General features: G+C 38.5%; 1 protein-coding gene across 4 annotated transcripts in view; it reads left to right on the forward strand.

The window, feature by feature from the left end:
• Positions 1-12,082, forward strand: part of EFCAB5 (EF-hand calcium binding domain 5) — a 184,526-nt gene that overhangs the window by 109,918 nt on the left and 62,526 nt on the right. The window lies entirely within an intron of this gene.

Below are 12,082 nucleotides of genomic sequence, written 5' to 3' on the forward strand. Positions count from 1 at the left end.
CACACTTAATAGATTACAGTATAGTATAAACATAACTTTTTTTTTTTTTTTTTTTTTTTTGAGATGGAGTCTCACTCTGTCTCCCAGGCTGGAGTGCAGTGGCACAGTCTTGGCTCACTGCAACCTCTGCTGCGTAAGTTCAAGCGAGTCTCCTGCCTCTGCCTCTGCCTCTGCCTCTGCCTCTGCCTCTGGAGTAGCTGGGATTACAGGTGTGCACCACCACGCCCAGCTAATTTTTGTATTTTTAGTAGAAATGGGGTTTCGCTGTGTTGGCCAGGCTGGTCTCGAACTCCTGACCTCGAGTAACCCACCTGCCTCAGCCTCCCAAAGTGCTGGGATTACAGGTGTGAGCCACCACACCCAGCCATAAACATAACTTTTTTAAGCACTAACAAACCAAAGTGAATTTGTGTGACTCGCTTTATTGCAATATTCATTTTATGGCCATTGTCTGGAACTGGACCTGTGGTATCTCTAAGGAATGCCTGTCCTGATATCAGGAAAGAAAGAGGGAACATCACTACAGACCCTGCAAACATTAAAAGAATGATAGGAAACATTATGAACAACTTTATGCCAATGAATTTGCAAATTACATTAAATGGATAAATTCCTTAAAAGACACAAATTACCAAATCTAACTCAAAAGAAAATAGGAAAACTAGATATCCTTATATGTATAAAGAAGTATAATTAATACCACTAAAAAAACATTCCACAAACAGAATGCCTGGCCCAGATAGCGTTACTAATAAATTCTACCAAACATTTAAGGAAGGGATAATTTCAAATCTACATAAACTCTTAAGAGAAGAGGAAGGAACATTTCCCAACTCATTTTATGGGGCCAGTATTATTTTGATATGAAATCCAGATAAAGATATTTCAATAAAAGAAAACCATAGACTAACAGTCCTCATGAACATAGACTCAAAAATCTTTAAGTTAATTTTAACAAATCGGTTAAGCAGTACATTAAAAAGGATCAAATAGAGCTTAATCCAGGGATACAAGGGTGGTTTAACATTCAAAAATCAGAGCTGAGCATGGTGGCACGTGCCTATAATCCCAGCTAATGAGGACACTGAGGTAAAAGGAGTGCTTGAGCCCAGGAGTTTGAATCCAGCCTGGGCAACATAGTAAGACCACCCCCATTTCTTAAAAAAAAAAAAAAAATCTGTCGAAACAATTCATCACATTAGGAGACCAAAAAACAAAACTATATAACTGTGACAAAATTCAACACTCATTTATGATAAAAAAAATTTTTTAAAAACCTCTCAACACACTAAAATTTCTTCAACCCAATAAAGCACATCTATGAATAACTTACAGCTATACTTACAAAGGTAAAAAATTTAATGATTCCCTCCTTATAACAAGGACAAGGCAAGGATATCCACTCTTACCACTTTTATTTTACATTGTACCGGAGGTACTAGTTAATTAAATAAAGCAAGAAAAAAAAAGAAAACTCTCTTATTCACAGACTACATGATCTTCTGTGTAGAAAATCCTAAGGAATCTCAAGAAAAAGTTGAATTCACTAAAACAAATACATAAATTTAGCAAGGCTTCAGGATGTAAAAATCAATACATGAAAGTCAATTGGATTTCCACATACTAGCAAAGAAATATTGGAAGATGAAGTTTGTAAATGCCATTTATAATAACATCACACACATGAAATACTTAGAAATAAATTTAACAAAGTATTTGCAAATATCTACAGGCTGAAAACTATGAAATATTGTTAAGAAATGAAAGACCTAAATAATAAGAACGATCCTTTATTGTTTCTGTCAAAGACTATATTAATGAGTCAAAAAATTAAGTATTGTTAGTCCCCAAATTGACTTACAAATCCAACACGATTCCAATCCAAATCCCAGTGAACTTATTTACAGAAATTGACAAACTATTCTGAAATTCGTGTGGCATTTCAAAGGACTCACAACAGCCAAAACAATGTTGACAAAAAATAGACATCACCAAAATTAAAAATTCTGCTCTTTGAAAGATACTAGAATGAAACAACAGCTATAGACTGGGAGAAAATATTTGTGATGCATTTAATGACAAAAGACTTGCATTTTGACCATATAAAGACTCCTACAACTTTATAAAACAACCCAATTTAAAAAATCATGGGCATGCCAGAAAAGAAGATATAGGTATATCCAATAAGCACATGGAAATATGTTCAGTTATTCATCAGATTATAATTAATCTGATCAATTATTTATCAGATAAATAATCATCAATTTTTCATGCAAACTGAAGCCACAGTGAGATAAAAATTAAACCTACTAGAATGAATAAAATTTAAAAGACTGGCAGAGTACAGTGGCTCACGCCTGTAATCTCAGCACTTTGGGAGGCCAAGGTGGGCAGATCAGTTCAAGATGGGAGTTCAAGACCAGTTTGGCCACCATGGCAAAACCTTGTCTCTACTAAAAATACAAAAATTAGCTGGGCGTAGTGGCCATACCTGTAATCCCAGCTACTGAGTGGCTGAGGCATGAGAATTGCTTGAACCTGGGAGGCGGAGGTTGCAATGAGCCAAGATCACACCACTGCACTCCAGCCTGGGCAACAAAGCAAGACTCTGTCTCACAAGAAAAAAAAAAAATCTGATATTCATTATAATTAAAAAGAAAAAAAACTGACAATACCAAGTGTTGGGAAAGATATGGAACAACTTAAATTCTCTTAGATTGCTGGTAGGAATTATACAACCACTTCAAAAACAGTTTTGACAATTTCTTAAAGAGTTCAATATACACTCCCCATATGACCTAGCAATCAGCAATTTCTCTCCTAGATTATGCACCTAAGATAAATGAAATGAAACAAATTAAATCATATAATTAAAACTAAAAGACTTATACGTGACTGTTCTTAGCAGCCTCATTCATAATAGCTTTAAGCTGGAGACAACCCAAATGTCCATCGACTTGTGGATGGATAAACAAATTGTAGTATATTCACACGATGGAATACTACTCAGTAATAAAAGAGAATGAACCACTGATACAATAACACTGATGAATCTCAAAAATATTATTCTAAGTGAAAGAAGGCTGAACCAAAGAATTCGCCATTATTTTATTTATATAAAATTATAGAAAAGGGAAAAGTAATTTACAGCAATAGAAAGCAGATCAGTGGTTTCCTGGGACCATGAGTGAGGGGACTGATTAAGAAGGGACATAAGTGGCCAGGCACGGTGGCTCACGCCTGTAATCCTAGCACTTTGGGAGGCCGAGGCAGGTGGATTGCTGGAGCTCAGGAGTTCAAGACTAGTCTGGGCAACATGGCAAACCCCCTTCTCTACTAAAAATACAAAATATTAGCCAGATGTGGTGGCATGTGCCTGTGGTCCCAGTTACTCAGGAAGCTGAGGCAGGAAAATCACTTGAACCCAGGAGGTGGAGGTTGCAGTGAGCCAAGATTGTGCCACTACACTCCAGCCTGGGCAACAGAGCTAGACTCTGTCTCCAAAAAGAAAAAAAAGAAAGAAAGAAAGAAAAAAAAGAGAGACATAGGGAGCTTCTGGGGATGATGAAACTGTTCTACAGCTTCACTGTGGTGGTACACATGAGTGTATACATTGTCAAAACTCATTGAACTATACACTTAAAATTGGTGCATTTTATTGAATCTATACTTCACTAAAGTTGATTTAAAAAGACAAGAATGGTCTGGGCACAGTGGTTCACACTTGTGAGGGCAATATAGTGAGACCCCCTCTCTACAAAAAATAAACAAAAATTACCTGGGTATCGTGGTGCATGCCTGTAGTCCTATCTACTCAGGAGTCTGAGGCAAGAGGATCAATTGAGTCTAGGAGTTCAAGACCTGCCTGGGCAACATAGTGAGACCTGGTCTCTACAAAAATAAATGAATACATAAATACATAATAAAATTACAAATAAATAAAAAAATAAAAAAAAATTAGCTGAGTGTAGTCGCATGGCACCTGTAGTCCCAGGAGGCTGAGGCAGGAGGATAGCTTGAGCCCAGAAGTTAGAAGATATAGTGAGCTATGATCATGCCACTGCACTCTAGCCTGGGCAACAGAGTGAAACCTTGTCTCAAAGAAAACAAAAACAAAAATGAACAAACTAATCGATAATGATAAATATCAGAATTATCACCACCTCTGGAGGAATTATTGACTAAGAAATAGTAATGGAGCCTTCTGGCAGTGATGAAAATGTGCTATGTCTTTATCCGAGTGGCAAACATTCAGTGAGCTAAACACTTAGGGTTTGCATACCTCGTTGCATATTTGTTACTCCTTAATGAAAATTTTCTTAAAAATAATCACTTACGGTTGCTTGGGATGAAGTGCCTATTAAAGGAAAAGCTTTTGCTGCATTTGGCCATAATTACAATAGTGATGACCCCTGGGGTTGTCAGTGGGTGGGCTTCATCTCACAGTATTAAAGAGGTTATAGAAAGTAAAAGACACGCTCAGGACTTCAAACTCTCAGCTCAAATTGCAGTCAGAAAACCTGATCATTATATAGAAATCTCTATTTCTTATAGCTTCAGGGCAAATATGGATGAAAAATCAGCCCCCAAATAAATGTGACAGAATCAAGATGCAAGTTGAATTCACAGACTTGCCAAATCTTTTACATAAAAGTTAGCACATTAGAAAATAGATGAGACCCTGAAATTTGGAATAGTTACATATGGGTGTACTCAGAGGAATCTGAGACTTGAGCCACAATTCTCCCTAAGCTTTCCTTTGCAGGAGAAGCAATACCTTCTCTCCTGTCTGAGACTATTAGCTTTTCTTTCCTTAGAGATCCTTTAATAACTTGCCTTGGGGCAATTAGTTTGCAAGGAGATGTCTGTTTTCTTCACGATCCACCTGTACAACATTCATTGCCTTTAAATCCAAAATTGGAGACTCATCTCAGTATTTCTCCAGGAATACTAGTTCAAAGTCTGTCTTGAAAGATGAGTGTTGGTACTCCAACAGATCAGTAAGTTTTTGCTAATTTCTAGTAGCAGAAAGCTGGGTAATATGTGTGGGAATTGATTATAGTATTTTCAGACTAAGAAGGATAGATATAACTTTGGATTGCCTCAAATTTATCAATATTGGTATACTTTGCAGTATATACTTAGCAGTAATATTTTTGGTTTTAACAATTTTATTGGTAGATTAAATAAAACCTTGACTCAAAGATAGCCTATATTCAATGAGGTTGAGATGCCAGAACCTTCTTGGCTTACTATACAGTAAGAAATCTAAAGGCTTTCAAGATTTCTGAAATTGATTTTTCATATGTAGCCTCTATATGTGCACTTCTACCATATTGCCCAGGACAGCCCAAATGACATTCCCTTGAGAAATAACTAAAGAAATTAACGAGGGGAGCACCAACATCACTAAAAAGTTCTGTGGTAGCTGTCCTGGGGACAATGGTGAGAGTTACTGTCACTGAAGTAAACGCTGTAATTTCAAGGGAAATGATTGTCTTCTAGAGTGACAAAAGATACATGACATTTAACTACCAGAGACAAGGCCCACTAGTCAAAGTTAGTGCTCATAAGTGTAATTAATCATGGTATTTTGATTCAGTCTCAAAGATCCAAGGCCATATTTTAACGGATCCAGTTTGTCTAGGACTCACACTGTGGTTGGTTCCTGAATATATACTTGGAATTACCATAATGAGTAGTGGGAGTTAAAGTGGCCATCTAAATGTTTTCTTGGTGATTACAGTTTCCTTAGGAATTAAATGGATAGGATACCTTCTAAATTATTACTGGATCTACTTACAGAAAAGCACTAACTATAGGTCCAGAAACATGAGATACCACAATGGAGAATCTCAGTCTCTCACCCAGATGCCAGACTTAAGTCAGATAGTATACCCAGAACTCTTTGGTTGAAGGGAAGGTTGGGTCTCTTGGGGAAGAATTCTACCAGACTTCCTCAAGTATATATCGTAGATTTTACTCTAGGCTTTACTCAAAGGGCCCGTAGCCATTTATTAGGGTGAATATGCATTGGCAAAGGAATATCACAGACTCAGGGATTACCAGATACTGATTCCAAGTTAACATCAATTCCTAGGATCCCAAAGCACTCCCATGGGCCACTGGGTAAAGTTAGGGTGTATAGATGTCAGACAATAAATGCTATTTTGGTCAAAGGTTATGTCACAGGCCCAATTAATCTATGGACTTAGCTATGGTTATTTCTGGTTCTTGGATGTTTAATTGGAATAGACACGCAGCAACCAACAGAATCTTCACATTTGTTCTCCATATTGGGAACTGAGGACTATTATGGTAGGAAGGACCTGGTATTATGGTAACAGAAACTCCTGAACTTTCCCTGTCTGCCAGAATGTTAAAAAAACAAATACATAAGCAGATAACAAAACAAAAAAAAACTCCACAGAGATAGATATGAAAATATATAAAGGATTTAGGGGAAGTAATCCTATCACATTCTTATCTAATTTTCCTGTTTTGTCTATGTAGAAGGTGGAGGATACATCTTTTTTTTTTTTTTTTCTTTTGTGAGACAGTCTTACCCCGTTGCCCAGGCTGGAGTACAGCTGCACGATTTCAGTTCACTGCAACATCCACCTCTTGGGTTTGAGCGATTCTCCTACCTCAGCCTCCCAAGTAGCTGGGATGCGTGCCACCATGCCTTCTAATTTTATGTTTTTAGTAGAGATGGGGTTTCACCATGTTGCCAGGCTGCTCTCAAACTCCTGACCTCAGGTGATCCGCCTGCCCCAGCATCCCAAAGTGCTGGGATTACAGGCATGAGCCGCTGCACCCAGCCTACATCTTGAAGAATGTAGATTACTGTGGTTCTATTTATGTGGCTATTCCAGGTGTGGAATCTTTACTGAACCAAATTGACATAGCTCTCTCATTCACAACAACTATTGGTCTGGCAAATGCTGTTTTCTCTAGAGAAGTTTACAAGGACCAAAAGAATTGATTTCACCTGTCAAGAATAGCAATACTTTTCACTGCATTCTCTTAGGGCGAAGGCAGTTCTTCTTTTCTGTATTGTAATCTAGTATACATAGACTTTGATTGTATTGACATATCACAGAACATTACATAGGTCCATGATATCCATCATGATGATTGGACTTGATTAGCTGAAAGCAGCATTAGATGCCTTGGTAAAGTAGCATTAGATGTCTTGGTAAGTAAGCTAATGTGTGTCAGAGGATGGGAGATAAGCCCCATAAAAATACAGGTTTATGGTCTTGTTAACATTTTTACTTTGGGAGGCCGAGGCGGGCGGATCACGAGGTCAAGAAACGAGACTACCCTGGCCAACATGGTAAAACCCTGTCTCTACTAAAAATACAAAAGTTAGCTGGGTGTGGTGGCATGCGCCTGTAGTCCCAGCTACTCGGGAGGCTGAGGCAGAAGAATTGCTTGAACCCGGGAGGCGGAGATCGCAACTCCGTCTCAAAAAGAAAAAAGAAATTTTAGCAGTCCAGTAGTTCCAGGTGTAGGGTAAATTGTTGTACCGTGTGCCACCTACCACTAAAAGAGAGGCACAATGCCTATTGGATCTTTTTTATATTTTAAAAACAATTGTTGCCACATTTGCATGTGCTGCTTTTATGAATTAACTGAGCACATTTGTGTGTGTTACTTTTATGCATTAAATGAGTCATCAGCTTCCAGAGTGGGTCCCAGAGAAAGAAAAGGCTTTGTAGGCTTTTCTAAACTGCAGTGCAAAAACTCTTCTTTACTTTGTGCCTTATTATATAGAAGATCCTACAGTATTTAGAGGGAATATGGCAATTTGGAATTGCATTTGGAATGCTGTGGCAATTCAAACAATAAAATCATATTGTAGTTCCCTTGAGTTTTGGAGCAAAGCTCTACCCTCTACTCAAGTTTGTGATTCTCTTTGAGAAAGTCCTCCTGTGTGTTTTTTTATTCCAATAATTCATAAAACTGTATACTTAGGTTTTATGCACTTTTCTGTTTATAGGGTATATATATATTTTAAAAGGTTTAGTTAAAAAAAATTTAGTTGGGAAAAAGTTTCAAATATAGCAAAAATAGTTACAAATGAAAAACAAGTTGGGGAGAATTTCCCTGATTTTTTTAACTTTTATTTAATTAATTAACTAATTTTATTTTTTGAGACAGGGTCTCACTTTGTCACCCAAGCTGGAGTGCAGTGGTGGGATCTCGGCTCACTGCAGCCTCCACCTCCCAGGCTTAAGCCATCCTCCCACCTCAGCCTCCTTAGTAGCTGGGACTACAGGCATGTGCCACCATACCCAGTTAATTTTTTTATTTTTCGTAGAGATGGGATTTTGCCACATTGCCCAGGCTGGTCCAAACTCCTGAGCTCAAGTTATCTGCCCACCTCAGCCTCCCAAAGTGCTGGAACTACAGGTGTGCACCACCTGCCCGGACAACTTTTATTTTAGACTCAGGGGTACTTGTATGGGTTTGTTATATAGGTAAATTGTGTGACATGGGGGTTTGATATACATATTATTTCGCCACCCAGATAATAAGCACAGTACCCTACAAGTAGTTTTGTGACACTCTCCGTCCTCCCTCCACTGACCCTCAGGTAGGCCTCAGTGTCTGTTCCCTTCTTTCTGTCCATATGTACTCAGTGTTTAGCGCCCACTTATAAGTGGAAACATGTTGGTATTTGGTTTTCTGTTCCTGTGTTAGTTCACTTAGGATTATGGCCTCCAGCTCCATCCATGTTGCTGCAAATGACATAATCTCATTCTTCTTATGACTGCATAGAATTCCATGGTGCATATGTACCACATTTTCTGTTACTTTTTTTTGTTTTGTTTTGTTTTTTGAGACGGAGTCTCACTCTGTCGCCCAGGCTGGAGTGCAGTGGCGCGATCTCGGCTCACTGCAAGCTCCGCCTCCTGGGTTTACACCATTCTCCTGCCTCAGCCTCCTGAGTAGCTGGGACTACAGGCGCCCGCCACCGCGCCCGGCTAATTTTTTTTTTTTTGTATTTTTAGTAGAGACGGGGTTTCACCGTGGTCTCGATCTCCTGACCTTGTGATCTGCCCCTCTTGGCCTCCCAAAGTGCTGGGATTACAGGCGTGAGCCACCGCGCCCGGCTTTTTTTTTTTTTTTTTGGAGACAAGGCCTCACTCTGTCACCTAGGCTGAGTGTAGTGTGATCACAGGTCACTGCAACTCAGACTCAAGCGATCCTCCCACCTCAGCCTCAGGACTAGCTAGGACTACAGGTACATACCACCATGCCAGGTAATTTTTTCTGTTTCTGTAGAGATGGTAACTCACCGTGTTACCCAGAGCTGCTCTTGAACTCCTCAGCTCAAGTGATCCTCCCTCTTCAGCCTCCCAAACTGTTGGGATTACAGGCATGAACCACTGCGCTTGGCTTGTACCACATTTTCTTTATACGGTCTACCATCGGTTCATATTTAGGTTGGTTTCCATGTCTTTGCTATTGTGAATAGTGCTGCAATGAATATACGTGTGCATGTGTCTTTATGGTAGAACAATTTATATCCCTTTGGATATATACCCAATAATAGGATTGCTGGGCCAAATGGCAATTCTGCTGTGAGTTCTTTGAGAAATCACCGAACAGTTTTCACAATGGCTGAACTAATTTACATTCTACCAACAGTGTATAAGCATTCCCTTTTTTCTGCAACCTTGCCAGCATCTGTTATTTTTTGACTTTTTAATAATAGCCATTCTGACTGGTGTGAGATGTATCTCATTGTGGTTTTGATTTGCATTTCGCTAATGATTAGCGATGTTGAGCATTTTTTCATATGCTTGTTGGTTGCGCGTATGTCTTCTTCATCTTTTTTTTTTTTTTTTTCCTGAGACAGGATCTCATTCTGTCATTCAGGCTGGAGTGCAGTGGCACGATCACGGTTCACTGCAGCCTCAACCTCCTGGGCTTGAGCGATCCTCCTACCTCAGCCTCCCAAGTAGCTGGGACTATAAGCCACGCCACCAGGCCCAGATAATTTTTGTAGAGATGGGGTTTCACTATGTTGTCTAAGCTAGTCTCAAATTCCTGGGTTCAGGTGATCTGCCAGGCCTCCCAGAGTGCAGTGATTACAGGCACCAGCCATGTATGTCTTCTCATGAAAATTGTATATTCAGGTCGGGTGTAAACAGAGTGAACAGACAAACAAATGGGAGATAGTTTATTTTGCTGTGCAGGAGCTTATTTTTAAAATAAACTTATATTAATTAAAATAGCTTTGGCTTTGGTACTGGAATAGACAAATCAGTGGAACAGAATATTAGATCTGGCATCAGATGCAAGAGCATGTGGGAATTTAGTATATAACGCAGGTGGCAATATAAATCATTGGGAAAAGAAGTAATCAATGAGTTATGCTAGGACAATTAATTTTCCATATTGGGAAAAATATAAAAGTAGATTCCACCCTCATTAATGAGGAAAAGTGAGTTCTGTCTAATTAGAAACCTAGATGTGGAAAACAAAATTTTTAAAATTTTAGAAGCAGCCAAGTGTGGTGGCTCATACCTGTAATCCCAGCGACTCCTGCTGAGGCAGGAGGATTGCTTGAGACCAGGAATTTGAGGATGCGGTGAGCTATGATCATGCCACTGTACTCCAGTCTGGGTTACAGAGTGAGACCCTGTCTCAAAAAAAAAGGAAAAAAGAAAAAGAAAATTTAGAGCATATATTTGGAACTTAAAATGGTTTGTGCTTATTTGGAGTATTCCTTAGGAGCATTCCTTAGTGAGACCCTGTCTTAAAAAGTTTTAGAAGCAGCCAGCCATGGTGACTCACACCTGGCTGCTTCTAAAATTTTTAAAATTTTGTTTTCCACAGCTAGGTTTCTGATCAGATAGAACTCACTTTTCTCATTAATGAGGGTGGGATCTACTTTTATGTTTTTCCCAATATGAAAAAGTAATTGTCCCAATATCATTCACTGATTTTTTACTGTATATCAAAGAGAAATGATTTATATGTTTGACTACCTCAAAATTAATGTATATCCTCAAAATTAATGGATAACGTTGATATGGCTAAACTCACCAAAAGTTAAATTGAAAGATGAGATAAACTGGGGAAAAATATTTGCTATGTAAATAAAAGAATGGTCATTCTCAAAATTTTACAAATCCATAAGAAGTAGACAACTGGGTGGAGCGCAGTGGCTCACACCTGTAATCCCAGCACTTTGGGAGGCCGAGGTGGGCGGATCACGAGGTCAGGAGATCGAGACCATCTTGGCTAACACGGTGAAACTGCATCTCTACTAAAAAGACAAAAAGTTTAGCCAGGCGTGCTGGCAGGCATCTGTAGCCCCAGCTACTCGGGAGGCTGAGGCAGGAGAATCGCTTGAACCCAGGAGGTGGAGGTTGCAGTGAGCCGAGATCACGCCACTGTACTCCAGCCTGGAAACAGAGTGGGACTCCATCTCAAAAAAAGAAATATGCAACTGGTCCCAACTGAAAAATGAGAAAAGGATATGAAAAAGCCATTCATAGAAGATGAAAAACCCAAACATATAATAAGCACATGAGAATATATTAAATCTCACTAGTAATCAGGGAAATGCAAATTGATAATAATGATACCATTTTTATCTATCAGATTAGAAAAAATAATAAACTCTAATAATATCAAGCATTGATGTAGATATGGAGAAATAATACTGTCATTCAATGCTGGCAAGAATGTAAATTGGTAATAACATTTTGTGAAGCAATTTGGCTATAACTAATAAAGTTGAAAGTGCATATATTATACAATCCAGTAATTCCACTTCTAGTTATTTACCCTAGAGAAATGTTTGCATATGTACACAAGGAGCTGTGTATAAGGATATCTATTGCAGCATTATGTTGATATCAAAATACTAAAAATAATAAAAACGCCCATCAATAGAGGAGTTTTTTTTTTATTATTATTATGGTGTTTTCATATTACAGAATGCCTTATTGCAGTTAAAAAGAATAAAATATATTTCTTTACAGATATGAATTAGATCTCAATGTTAAGTAAATAAAAGCAATTTGAAGAAAGACATATGTACTGTATCAGGTTTTTT

Source organism: Macaca fascicularis, chromosome 16 (assembly GCF_037993035.2).
Source record: "Macaca fascicularis isolate 582-1 chromosome 16, T2T-MFA8v1.1".
NCBI lineage: Eukaryota > Metazoa > Chordata > Mammalia > Primates > Cercopithecidae > Macaca > Macaca fascicularis.